Here is a 12,968-nt window from a genome sequence, read left to right as displayed (position 1 = left end):
AGTGAAGGCACTCATACAGGGGACTCAGATACAGAGGAAGAGCAGGACAATCATGCAGCAAACAATGGGAGGCAAAGCAGAGAGCTAAGCATCCAATAGAAAAACCAGGTTGTTGATGACATTCTGCTAAACATGGAAGGTGACACACTCCCAAGAGGAATGCTCACCTCTTTGGCAAAGAAACATCATGTGCACAGATCTACAACAAGTAGGTGGCTAAAAGAAATCAAGAAACACATGCAACTGGGAGAAGCAGTAGATGTCAGAACCAAGAAATTAGGCAAAACAGGAAGAAAGCCAACTGAGTACTCAGATGAGTGGCTAATGTTTGTGCCACTGTACAAGAGAACCACAAACAGAAGCTATGGTGCAGGTCTTAATGTGAGTCATGTGCTTATTCATATATTTAAAAAAAAAAAGGCATACTTAGGGCAGTATCAGCAACCAACCACCCTGCACTAACAGATAACCACAAAATTACAAGGCTCAAGTGGGTTCTACAGCACATAGACCAAGTTCCAAGTGAGGGAAACCCTTCATTCATGGATATGCAACACTACATCCATATTGATGAGAAGTGGTTCTACTTGAACCCAGAGACAAGGACATTTTATCTCACACCAAATGAGGAGGTTCCATACAAAGCACAACAATAAAAAAGGTTTAAACTCAAGGCTATGTTCATGGGAATGGTAGGTAAACCACTATATGCAGAAGATGGGACTCTGCTTCACTCAGGCAAGTATAGGTTGTTCCCATTTGTCAAGCATGAAAGGGCCAAGATGAAAAGCAAAAACAAAGAGGCAGGCACAATGGAAACAAAAGCCATTCAGAGTGTCAACAAAGATGCAATTAGGGACATGATTTTGGATAAAATTATCCCAACAATACATGCAGAATTGCCAGCTCAGTTGTCCAAAAACAGAATCATACAGTGGGACAATACCAGGCCCCATCAAGTTCAAAACAATGAAGAGTTTTTGGCTGCCACTCAAGCAAATGAGTTCATTATTCAGTTTGTGTTCCAACCAGCCCAATCCCCTGACCTTAATGTGTTGGACCTTGGTTTGTTCAAGGCTATACAGTCCATACAGTACCAGTCATTCCCAACTAATTTAGATGAGCTAATTGAGAAGGTGGCTGAGGCATTTGACATGTTTGATCCAACACTTAACAAGTACACTTGGATCACACTACAATCTTGCATGATTAAGGTGTTGGAGAAACAAGGTGGCAACAACTTCAATCCACCATACATGGGAAAGGCAAGACAAGACAGGGAGGGGACTTTGGAAGACATATTGAAGGTAGACAGGGCACTGATTGCAGAGACAGTGGAATACCTGAACACTCTGTTTGTGCCAACTACAGGGGCTCAGCCACATAATGAAGATATGGAAGTAGATGTAGATTGATAAACAGAAAAGTAAGTAGGTGTTGAAGACAGAAGTGGGGACTACACACAACTTTTTGTAAGTAACTAACAACATTTTGGAAAGGAACACATAAGTCACAACATATTGATGATCAAAGACTGCCACACATAACCATTTACACTAAAACTAGGTTTTTTGTTTGCGTCTTATGTTAAATACAATAGGTAGGCAGTCATGACAAGGTAGTGCACACATATTTGTGCTTTTGTAAAAGCTACAATTTTTTGCTGAAATGAATTGGATATTTGAACATGATCTCAAACTTTGCATTTGGGTCAGGGTCAATGTGCACTAGATTCCATCAGATGGGATTTGATTAACCATGTTAGCAACCATAAGAAGGCACCTCAACAACATCTTTTTTAATAAAAAAATGTTGGAGCATCCTTCATAATGGGCTCAAGTCATAAGAGTCCCTTCATCATTTGGAATAACATACAAATATGATGCAAAATAAGTGGGGGGGGGGGACTCAATGCATCAGTTTTATAATCACCTAGAGGAACTCTCTAGCATTTGCACACAATGCCAACAACATATCCACAAAGCAAACCACCCCAAGCATAGCCCTTTTCCAAATCAGTCAAGGTCATTACAAAAACACCACAACACTTCCAAAATGCATCATCAACAATCCAACATAAATCAACAACCAGCCCTACAGAAATCATCAACCAGGCAGCACTAAGGGACTACAACCATGCATAAGTCATTTAAAACAGAGACCCATCATAATCAAATCATCCAACATCCAAAAACATTAACCAACACTTTGATAATCAAGACAAAGGGACTACAAGCAGGCTCAACCCATTTAAAACAGACAAAAATCATAATCAAATCATCCAACATCCCAAAAAAATTAACCAAAAGTATCATAATCAAGAGAAAGGGACCTCAGAATTCAACAACAAACAACAATAATAACATGAACCACCATAAACTAGATCAACCACAACGAAAATGAACCATAACCACAACTGCATAAACATCAAAATAAGGGACTCATATTTAAGCAAAAATCAAGCATTTAGGGTTCAGAAATAGTTACGCTGCAAGATCAAAACTCTGGGGGGAAGTCATGAGGGTACTTGTCCCTCAAATAAGCCAAATAGCAGGGATCCCAGTCACTGTAGTACTCCTTCCAGACAGATCTGCTCCTCTTCACACCACGAGGTGACCCACCGCTGCCGGAAGCCTTCTCAGGGCTCTCCTTCTTCCCTGATTCAGCATTTTTAGGGCTTTCCTTTACCCCATCTACACTGTCAAGCACTTCTCCGGCATTTTCAGGTAGATCAGCAACCACCGTCACAGGAACGTGGACAGGCTCCACCAGATGTGACTCCACAGCCTCCTTCTCATCGTCGCTGGAGATGTATTCCACCAATTTCGCCCCAATTTTCCCTCTTTTGTATCTTGAGAAGGACGCAGAGCAACGGCGTAATGGTTTCATGATTCCTGTTCCTCGTTGAGGACGGTATCGAGTCACAGTGTTATACTCTGTCTCAGGAAGTTCAAGGGACTCCTTTGATCGTTTTTTGGAACTCATTTTCTCAGGGTAGAAGAAGGATGACAGAGAATAGAGAGGGAGAATTCGAAATTAGGGTTTGATACAAGAGAAGGAAGAGAGAGGTCACAGGACGAAGATGAGAGAGAAAGGAGGAAAGTGGAGTAGATTTAGGGTTTATGGTGTTAAACTGGAGAAATCTCCAGAAGAAGGAACAAGAAGGCTCCATTATCGAGGAGAAATTTTCATTCAATTCTGGTAGTTGAGAGGTTGGATGATTTTTTGAAGAAATCTGATGGGGTTGGGTTTTTTTTTTTTTTTTTTTTTTTTTTTTTTTTTTTGTGGGAATGATTAGATTAAATTAGAGTTAGTGATTTAGATTAGGAGTTAAATAACCATAGATTAGGGAAAATCAGATTAGGTTAAAAAAAAAGTAAGGGTAAAATTATCATTTTACCATTAAAAACCTACCAAATAAGGAAAGAAAAAAAATTGTTGCAAGTAATGTGTAACGACCAAATATAGTAATTGTTGCGAGTAAAAAGTAGCGGAGGGAGCATATAAAATTAAGGGATGATATTTCATTCTAGAATTGAACCAAACACATGATATTAAGTATCAAGTTTTAATCCGATACCACCTTAACCCTATTTCTAATTCCAAACCTCTACCAGTTGCGAACCAAACACCCCCAACCTTACGGCCTACAAAACTCTCTCAGTTTAACCATTAAAGCGTACTCAAGTAACTCAACGTTCTCCACTAAATAAAAAAAAAAAAAAAAAAAAAAAGCGTTCTCCATTGAAGCGCAGTTCACGTTCTCCGTTCAATCGCACGGCGCCTTCTAATACTTGAATCGTCATCGACGCAGCTGCTGAGATAAGTTTGTGTTTTTTTTTTATTCATCTTTTATCAATTTCAAAATTTAGGGTTTATCTTTGATCTAATCTAATTTAATCGTCAGTGCATTAGGTGTAGGGTTCGAAATCTGAATTATTGGTTCCAAATCCTAACATTCTGAAAGATCATAACCAGCGATTATATTATCAGAAAAGAAAATTATGAGTCTAATATTTGATTATTGAATCAAATATCCCTAAAATTATGTGATTTTTCGAGCCATTTTTAATAATTGAATCAAATTTGGTTGGTTAAGTAGTACACAACCGTCTAATATTTGTTTTAAGTATTGCACAACCGTTTTCCTGAGCCCAGAGCGGCCGCCCCTCCTGCCCTGGCTCAGGGACGGGCCTGGTGTGGTTATTTACCGTTTCTTAATACTTTTTTTTTTAAAAAAAAAAAATCTGTTGTTTGATACTTTGATTCTGTTGCTGTTTAATTATTTATTGCCTATGCGATTATTGTTGAAGTAGCCAAATTTGTGAGTTTTTGTAGGGATTTAACCATAAATCCATAATTCCATATTTGCATAATATAATATTTTATAATTGCAGAAGTGGGTTGTGGGTATAATATAATGCGTATTGTTGCTCATGATTTATACTCTTTGGTTCTAATAGATTGATTATTTTCTTCGTTGTTGGTTTCATTTCATTTGTTAAGCTTGAGTCAATATGGAATTGGCAAGGAGTCGAAGATTTGAGCCCATTCAGCCTCACGAAGTGTCCGATGGTGTTGAACTTCAATTCTGCTTTGTGCCTGCCCCACCACACCGTCGCACACCACTTGTAAAAGCATGGAAAAGCCAGATTTATGAACCCATTCGCAATGAGATGAAAATTGACATCCGCATGAATCTTAAGGCAAAGCAGGTTGAACTTAAGACAATGCCTGACACCCCTGACATTAGCAACCTTTATAAGTGTGCTAGCTATGTACAGGCTTTCATGTTGGGCTTTGAACCTGAGCAAGTAAGGGATGTATTTCTCAAGTATGATCATTTTCATACGTCTACAATTGATATGCTGGATGTTAAGCGTACACTTAAGGGGGATCACTTGACTCGAGCCATTGGAAGGATTTGTGGGAAAGGTGGCAAGACCAAATTCATGATTGAAAATGCTACTAAAACTAGGATTGTAGTTGCTGCTAACAAGATTCACATTGTGGGTTCTCATGATGCCATCAAAGTTGCAACGGACTGCCTATGCCGCCTTATTATGGGCTCTCCTGCTGGCAAAATATCTTCAAGGCTTAGAATGATCACTGCTCGGGCATCTGAAAGATTTTAACTGGTTATTATGCTGCTGTACTGCTGTAGTAATTCCCTAAAGGTTCATGGCAAACTAATAGTACTATTATTTATTCTATATTAAGCTATCCCTGCTGTTATATTTTATTGGCTATGATGACAAGCACTAATGTTAAAAGCAGGGATAGTATATTACTAAGCAGGACCAGTGACTGTTTGCTGTTTATCAGCATTTTATTGCTAAGCTATATGCGAATTATTACAAGCCTTTTCGTTTCCTTCATTTAAAAATTTAACTCATATAGGCTCTTTAAGTTATCTTTTTTGGAATTTTGCCGCTATTCTCATTTTGGAGCCGTCATTTAAGAGGCGTAATTTTGTGATCGACGAAGGGTGCAATGTAATTTAAGTTTAAGCTTGAGCTTTGTCACCAGTCCCCAACTCACCACTGATATCTCGATCACCCCAAAATTACGTACCAATCTGATAGAAAAGTGGGTTAAGTGGCTAGTAAAGGGGAGTGGTGTATTTATTCATGAATTGTCTGCGCACAGATAATTCAGGTTTTATTTTACTATCCTTTTTTTTTTTTGGGATTGGCTGGTCTAATGATACTTGGTGATAGTCTTATGATACTTGTCTTACGATACTTGTTGATAGTCTGCTTCTCTAATTGTTATATTAGTCATGATGCCTTTTCTACTGTATTATCCACTTCTTAAGAGTTCTGACCTTGTGATGTTAAATTTTCGTTGCTGTACTGACTTTATTTCAATTTTCAAACATTGCTTCTCATCGAGTTCATATGCCAATTGACTTCCTTAGTAAGTACTCCGTATAAACGCAATTTAATTGAGATTATCCAGAAAGCTTTTGATGATTTCCCACGAGGGATTTTAAAGGAAGGAATGTTAGACATGTAAAAATGCATAACAAGGGGTATTCATGTAATTATACTTATGCACAAACGAATGCATATTTTGGTATCATTGAACGATTAAATGATACCATTGAATATAAAGTAATACCATATATGCATATAATGATATTATATATGCATTCAATCGTACAAAATTTATGCATAAATAATACTATTGAGGATTATGGTACCATATAATTTTCAGTGAAACAATCAACATGTGGTCTCTCATCACGTGATACAATCCGACCAAAAAATAGGTGAGGTCCACCTATAGATCTCTCTCTTCCTATTTCTCTCCACTTTTCTCTTTCTGTTATGTGTTTTTAAAATATTTTAATCAATGTTATGTATTTACAAATGCATAACATTCCTTCATTTCCACTTCCTCCCGCCTTAATACTTCCTCCCGCCTTAATACTTCCTCCTTTAATTGTTTTTTGCAGCAAAGGGAGCTTCACAGTTCACAAGTCAAAATTTTTGAAGGTGTGATGAGGCCATTTTATTACCTGGGTTGTGGTTTTTTTTTTTCTATTTTTTTAATAAGGAAATCTGATTTTGGGATGATGTACTTTTCCCTCCCAAATTTTCACAAAAATGTAAAATTTACGTTTTTCATCTAAAATTTTCTCTCCTTTTATATTTTATATGCAAAAGAGGGATAAATAGTGCAAATTACAGACCTTGTTATCCAAAACACAGAGAAATTGTTCAACCACTTAATGAATACGTCTCATTATTTTTTCTCCCCCAAAATTTAGCACTAATTTTCTCTTACTCCTAACTTAATTACATAAACTAGTTTCTTAAATCTAATTTGTGCTATGTTAGTGGCATCATCATCATCTTGACACCTACAAATGGTTTGTTAACCTAGAGTTGTCCAAAAAATTGTCATCTCCACTTTATCACCATCAAATAGACATGAAAACCCAAGTGTAGACAAGGGAAATAGATTATTTTTTTAAGAGAAGGTATTGGGTGCGGACGTCCGCACGCAAATTTGGGTGCGGAAATTACTTGGCTGATATATTGTACTTGTTGACAGATATGTTTTATTTGTTGTCTGATATTTTTTTTTTCCCTTTTTGTTGGCTGATATCAAACTTAATTTGGCTTAAATGTTCCTTTAGTTGGCTCATATATTTATTTTGTTGGCTGATATGTATATTCTAATTGTTGACTTGTATGTTTCATTTTGTTGGCTAACATGTTTATTTTGTGTGGCTTACCTGTTGCCTTTGTTTGCTAATTTCATGCTTTGTTGGCTGATATGCTTCATTTGTTGGCTCATATATTTCTTCAATTGGCTGATAAGTACCTTTTGTTGGTTGATATATTGCTCTTGTTGGCTGATTTATTCCTCTTGTTGGCTGATGTATTCCTCTTGTTGGCTGATACATTTTTATTAATGTCTGATATGTCCCTAATATTAACTTATATCAGAAATTAATTGGCTTGTATATTCAATATAATAGTTGATATGCATCTTTAGTTTTCTTTTCATCACCACTCACTTAGTGTCACTTCATTTTCTCCTCACGTAAGCACAACTCCCTATTCCCTCAATTCATCAACACCAGCCCCAACCCAACAAATCTTCAAGCAGTAACTAACAACCGCAACGGATCTTCAAGCAACAACAACAACCGCACAATCCAACAACTGCTCCCCAACTATTGCCCAACCAGGCACCATGAACCTCTACTCCCAATTGTCGCCTAACCAGCCACCATCAACCTCTACTCCCAATTGTCGCCCAACCAGCCACCATCAACTAGAGTACTCCACTAGGAGAGAATCGGCACCAATCACAACCACCATCCACTATAATTATGATAGGAACAATGTCCTTCGAACAAGTGTATTATTCCGATAGAGGGTTCTTAATTATTAGAAAACTAATTATTCAGTGAGATCAAGTGTTCGGAATTCCTAGTTTGAGACAGCTTTCGATCAGTAATTTAATCCGTAATTAATTGTACAACTTAATCTTGAATGCACCTTTTGGGTCAAACCCAAACAACTAACTGTAGGTGTCGTTCGAAGTGCGCCTACGTTAAAGTATGTTATGAATATGCTTGACACACATAGTAAGTGAGAATTGACATATACGATTAGGGACAAGGAAAGTAGGGAGTCGCCAACAAGTTTTTTTATGAACTTGTAAATCGTTCACGGATCATAAAAGGCGACCACGATAAGGGACAACGATAGGCAACAACGATTGACCCGTGAAGGTTATTATACCCCATTCATAATCCATGAGATTACTAACTCCATATGGTTTGGAACCACGAAAGGAGGATCGGGGATGATGGTACGAAGTGAGTCATGGAGTCACGTTCGCCCGTATTGGCCTCTACTCGATTCTTGTAGTGGAAAGCGATTCCTGCGATCTCAAAGGCATGCAAACAAAATATTTAATTCGCTCCAAACTATTATTATGCTTAATTGGTTGAATATAAATGCAACATATAATTCCAAAATATTAGTAATCACTTGATTAAACAACAAGATTAAAAAGGAACCTAAACCGGTTGTCCAAATTATCTTATTAGACATGATTTTTAATTACATATTCCCTTAAACATGGAATATGGTGATCAATAAATATAATAAAATAAACATTAATATTGGAAGAAATTTAACAATAATAGCGTTAGTCAAATCGAATATAAAATAACCTAATCATGATGCTAGCAATATTAAAATAAAATAAGAGTAATTAAATTAATTAATTACTCGTTTTCCGCGCGTTCCTTAAAATTGCTACATCATGAATAAAATGTCAGTAACTTCAATAAAAAAATATAAATCAAATGAAAATTAAATTAAATAAATGTAGATTTGATTTGGTCCAAACCCTTAGTTATTTGTACCTTTCACGCCTTGGTTTAAGGACGGAACCTCGGGTTAAGTATGGACTCCTTGGAGTGCTTAAGGGAAGAATGGTGTAATTAGCAATATTGATTTAAGTCTTAGAATATGAGAGAAAGAGAAAATAATAATTTTTGGTGTAAAAGAGAGAAAGAGAGAAGGATTTTATGCCCCGAATTGCAGAAAGGGGGGAGGGGTCCTATTTATAGTGAAAATGAGCAGTAGGAACACACGAAACCCTAAAAAGATAAAACCCCTAAAAATTAACACCGCGACACGGCATAGAACACCGTGACACGGTCCCAGGCACCGTCAGACGGGGGAAGGCACTTTCAGGGGGAAAATCCCGTGACGCGTGGAAAATTCGAGTGACGCGGGACATATTTGGCATACGGAGGATAAAACGCGTTTAGGGATTACACGGAGAAAACATAGCGCAATCCCGTGTCACGGTGCACACCCCGTGACACGAGAAGATATGCCGTGACACGGTGGAGTTATTGCGTCTTGATTCATAAGCGTGTGGGAATGAAACGCGGAAAAGACAAGGGAAAACACCGTAACACAATGAAAAATCCCGTGTCATGGTAACATACCCCGTGCCACGTCATCATCTCCCGTGAGGCGGGGAATTTACGCGTTAAAAGAGCGCGGAAATAAGCCCGAGAATTCCCATGTCACGGAACCAGACACCGTGACACATTGAGAATTCCCGTGTCACAGTACTAGGCCCCGTGCCACGTCACTTTCCCTCGTGACGCGGTGGTTTTGTTGCCAGCGTGACGATTCCAGTTTTTTTTTTTTGCGTTTTTAAAATTGTGATAACTTTGATCCTATTTAATATATAATTAGAAATCTTATCAAGTCTACTTTCTAACCCTATTAGAATCAGGTCGTTGAAAACTAATCTACCCTTGGTCAAAACAAAATTTATAATCTCTCAACACGCCCCTACACAAAGCATAGAGTAAGTCGAGGGTCGAACCACTAGGAATGGGAAATGAATGCTAAAGTTAAAGCTAAGCTATTTCGAAGCAATAATGTGAGGTGTGTGTATTCAAAACAATAAAATAATCAAATTGGAATTAAATTTAACAAACATTAGGGTTAGGATCCGAATGTACTAGGAATGGACATAGCTAATTAGGATTGGAGATGACTAAGTCAAGTGTTGCGAGGGAAAATCAACTAAGAAATCAAGAGAGTAAGGTAGGCTAATCTCCTAGAGGTCAAGCTAGCGCCAACTACGAGAGACCCTAACTAGGAACCTGCAAACCTACTCAATCGACAAAAGCAAGCCACATATCAATTTTCCGTATCAATGCAAGCTTACAATGCATTCTAGTGTAACAACTCAAAGATAGCTACTCTTCAATTAATCACACACATGCACTTAATCAATCAACCAATTTAATCACAACATCAACTCCATCAATTTCCCCCAATTAGCATCAATCCATCACTCATACATGTTTCACCATTCCCCTAGCAAGAGAACTACTCACAATCCATTGAAATTAATATCAAAACTAAGCTAATCAAGAATTTCATCATCATCATATGCGTCAAGCGCTAAAGCCAAAAGTTGGCGCCAATCTCTGTTTGCTGGCGCCAAATTCTTCCAATACCGAGCTAGAAATATGCGTTCTAACTTCGACCAGTTTTTAGCATTGTTTGCTCGATCCTACGTCCTGATTGAGTTTTTCTCACTTTTTTGAAACCCATATGCATGTGTTCTACATATGGACATAACCCCTTGGGAAATCATGCTCCATCTACCTGATTGAACGCTCTGAGCAACAAAGGGTACATCCGAGAATGTTAAATTCACCAAACCATGGAAGCGAGTTTTTTCTAAAACTCGCGGTGTCCCATCCACTCGCGCTAACCCTTCACGGTTAGGCTTCCGCGTGGTGCATCTGAACAATTAACCATGGACCCTCTTTGACTAACCCATATCCCGAACCTTAGAAAACTAGAGCCATGGTTAGGTTGCAAACTCATTGCATCATATTGTGCTTACTTGACTAATTGTGCATTATTTGTTGTGCATATGGTATACGTTTTTCTTAACTGTTTGTTTGACTTGTGCTAAGTTTAAATAAATTAATGACTATAAGAACTTTGCCTAATTAATTAATTAATTAATTTGAGTAAATAAAGTCTAATAATTTAATCAGAATTGACCTAGTACGACTTTAGGCATACGCCTGTTGAATAATAATATCGAAAACAGTCTCAGATCGAAGCTTCAGCAATGGCGTTAAAGTTTGAACTGTAGTGCCACTCTGTGAAATGTATCGCTTGGCGACAATGCTGTCGTCTGGCGCTACACTGCAAAGAGAGTCGTCAGTCCTGTCGTTTTGACGACAGTTTGGATTATTGATCGAGTCATCACTTTGCGTCTAATTAACCAGTTTGCTAATTAATTCGGTTAAATTTTACTGTTAATAATACTTTGTTAAGTCATTAATTGAGTCTAGGCACCTAGTCCCATGGTCTTACACAAGAGTCCAAGCATGTCACTTACACCCAACGCACACACCAATACAAATACTTTGACCATGTCTAAGAAAGTCTTGTATGGGCGTTTTTTCCGTCATTTTTTTAGGGGGTTAAGTCGGATATTAATCCTCCAATTTAAATACCATACTTGGTTCCTAAAAAATATATACCTATTTTTGCATTTTTCCTCTTCAAAGCCGTAAAGTCAAGGTTGATATGAGTCAAGTAATCAAAACAAAAATGATTTAAATTACAGTGCGTGGTCAAGAAAGGAAGGGCTGTTAATCAAAGACAATCTTTTCGTACAAGTCCAAGTTTTCGACAAACCCATTGCTCGTAAGAGGAAAGCTAGGACAGTAATAGCAAGGCAAGAAGAAGTCAATGAGCTCAGGAACCAACTGGTTACCGTGACTGAGGCACTAAAGATCCTAACCCTTAAAAATTGATGATCCCGTGAAACAACAACAGATGGACCTCATGTAAGAGAGGCTAAGCAAGCTATCTAGCGACTACAAGTTTCAAGGGATTAGTTCACAAGGAGTCTCGGTGGACAAAGATCTTCTTCCGCAGAAGTTCAATGCTAACGACATCCCGAAATTCAAGGCAACCGATAACCCTTATTTTCATTTAAGAGCCTTCGAAACAATAATGAGTATTAAGGGTATCGACAAGAAGGTGTTCCCCTCTCTGTTTTCACTGTCTCTCGAGACCGTTTGCCAGCAATGGTTCTTTTCTCTCGAGAAATAAAAAACCTTCACCTGGGAGTCCATAGAAAACACTTTCGTTGATAGATACAAATGCAACATTCAAGTTGAGACTTACCATAGGGAACTTGAAATCCTCAAGCAAAAGGAGAATGAAGGCTTCACCTCCTTCTTTAATAAATAGAGAGAAACCTCAGCTAAGATAATTGAGGTTCCCAGTGAAAAAGAGTCTGTAAGGTTATTCATCAAAAACCTTCAAGAAAAATACTCTAAGAATATCAAGTATCAGAATAATCTCCATACCTTTAAGGCCGTCTACGACATTAGAATCAATATTGAAGATGACCTGGCTAAGTTGAAAGTTGCCAACAATAACTCCAACAGTGGCTGGAAAGGCAAGAAGAACGACAATCCTTCTTCTTCCAAAATCACCCACACAAACAATGTTAGCACTTTTAACCTAGGTGAAGTCCTTGCTATGAATAATCAAGGACAAAAGAAACCATTAAGGAGGAATTTTACTCCTATTGGCATGAGTTATGACATCGCATTTGACCGATTAAATGTAAAAGGTCTTATAACTCCTATTGACCATTTGGGGACCCACCAGTAGAAAACAGGTCGGCTAACTGGAACCCCAATGCACATTGCAAGTATCACCAAGGTAGGGGCCATCTTACCGACAAATGTTGGAAGCTTAAAGAAGCTATCCAAGATTTAATCGACAACAACAAGCTGCCATTGCCCCCTGCCAGTAAGAAGCCAAGTATTGGTAATGCGCCTCTCGCTCATTCCTTGGCTATCTCTGATGAGGAAAACGAGGTTGACCCCTCGTCTCTCATCAAACCTGTTAAAGAAATCCATG

At 38.0% G+C, this 12,968-nt stretch overlaps 1 pseudogene across 1 annotated transcript; it reads left to right on the top strand.

The window, feature by feature from the left end:
• The first annotated feature begins 3,663 nt into the window (after positions 1-3,663).
• LOC145605077 (uncharacterized) lies at positions 3,664-5,242 on the top strand (annotated as a pseudogene). The gene is made up of 2 exons (XR_014105001.1): positions 3,664-3,826; positions 4,507-5,242. The product of XR_014105001.1 is annotated as an uncharacterized LOC145605077 (transcript).
• The last annotated feature ends 7,726 nt before the right edge of the window (positions 5,243-12,968 follow it).

The sequence above is a fragment of the Chenopodium album genome, chromosome 22 (genome assembly GCF_948465745.1).
Source record: "Chenopodium album chromosome 22, dcCheAlbu1.1, whole genome shotgun sequence".
Taxonomy (NCBI): domain Eukaryota; kingdom Viridiplantae; phylum Streptophyta; class Magnoliopsida; order Caryophyllales; family Amaranthaceae; genus Chenopodium; species Chenopodium album.
The sequence above is the reverse complement of the archived record's forward strand: the minus strand, read 5'-3'. Positions and strand labels throughout refer to the sequence as shown.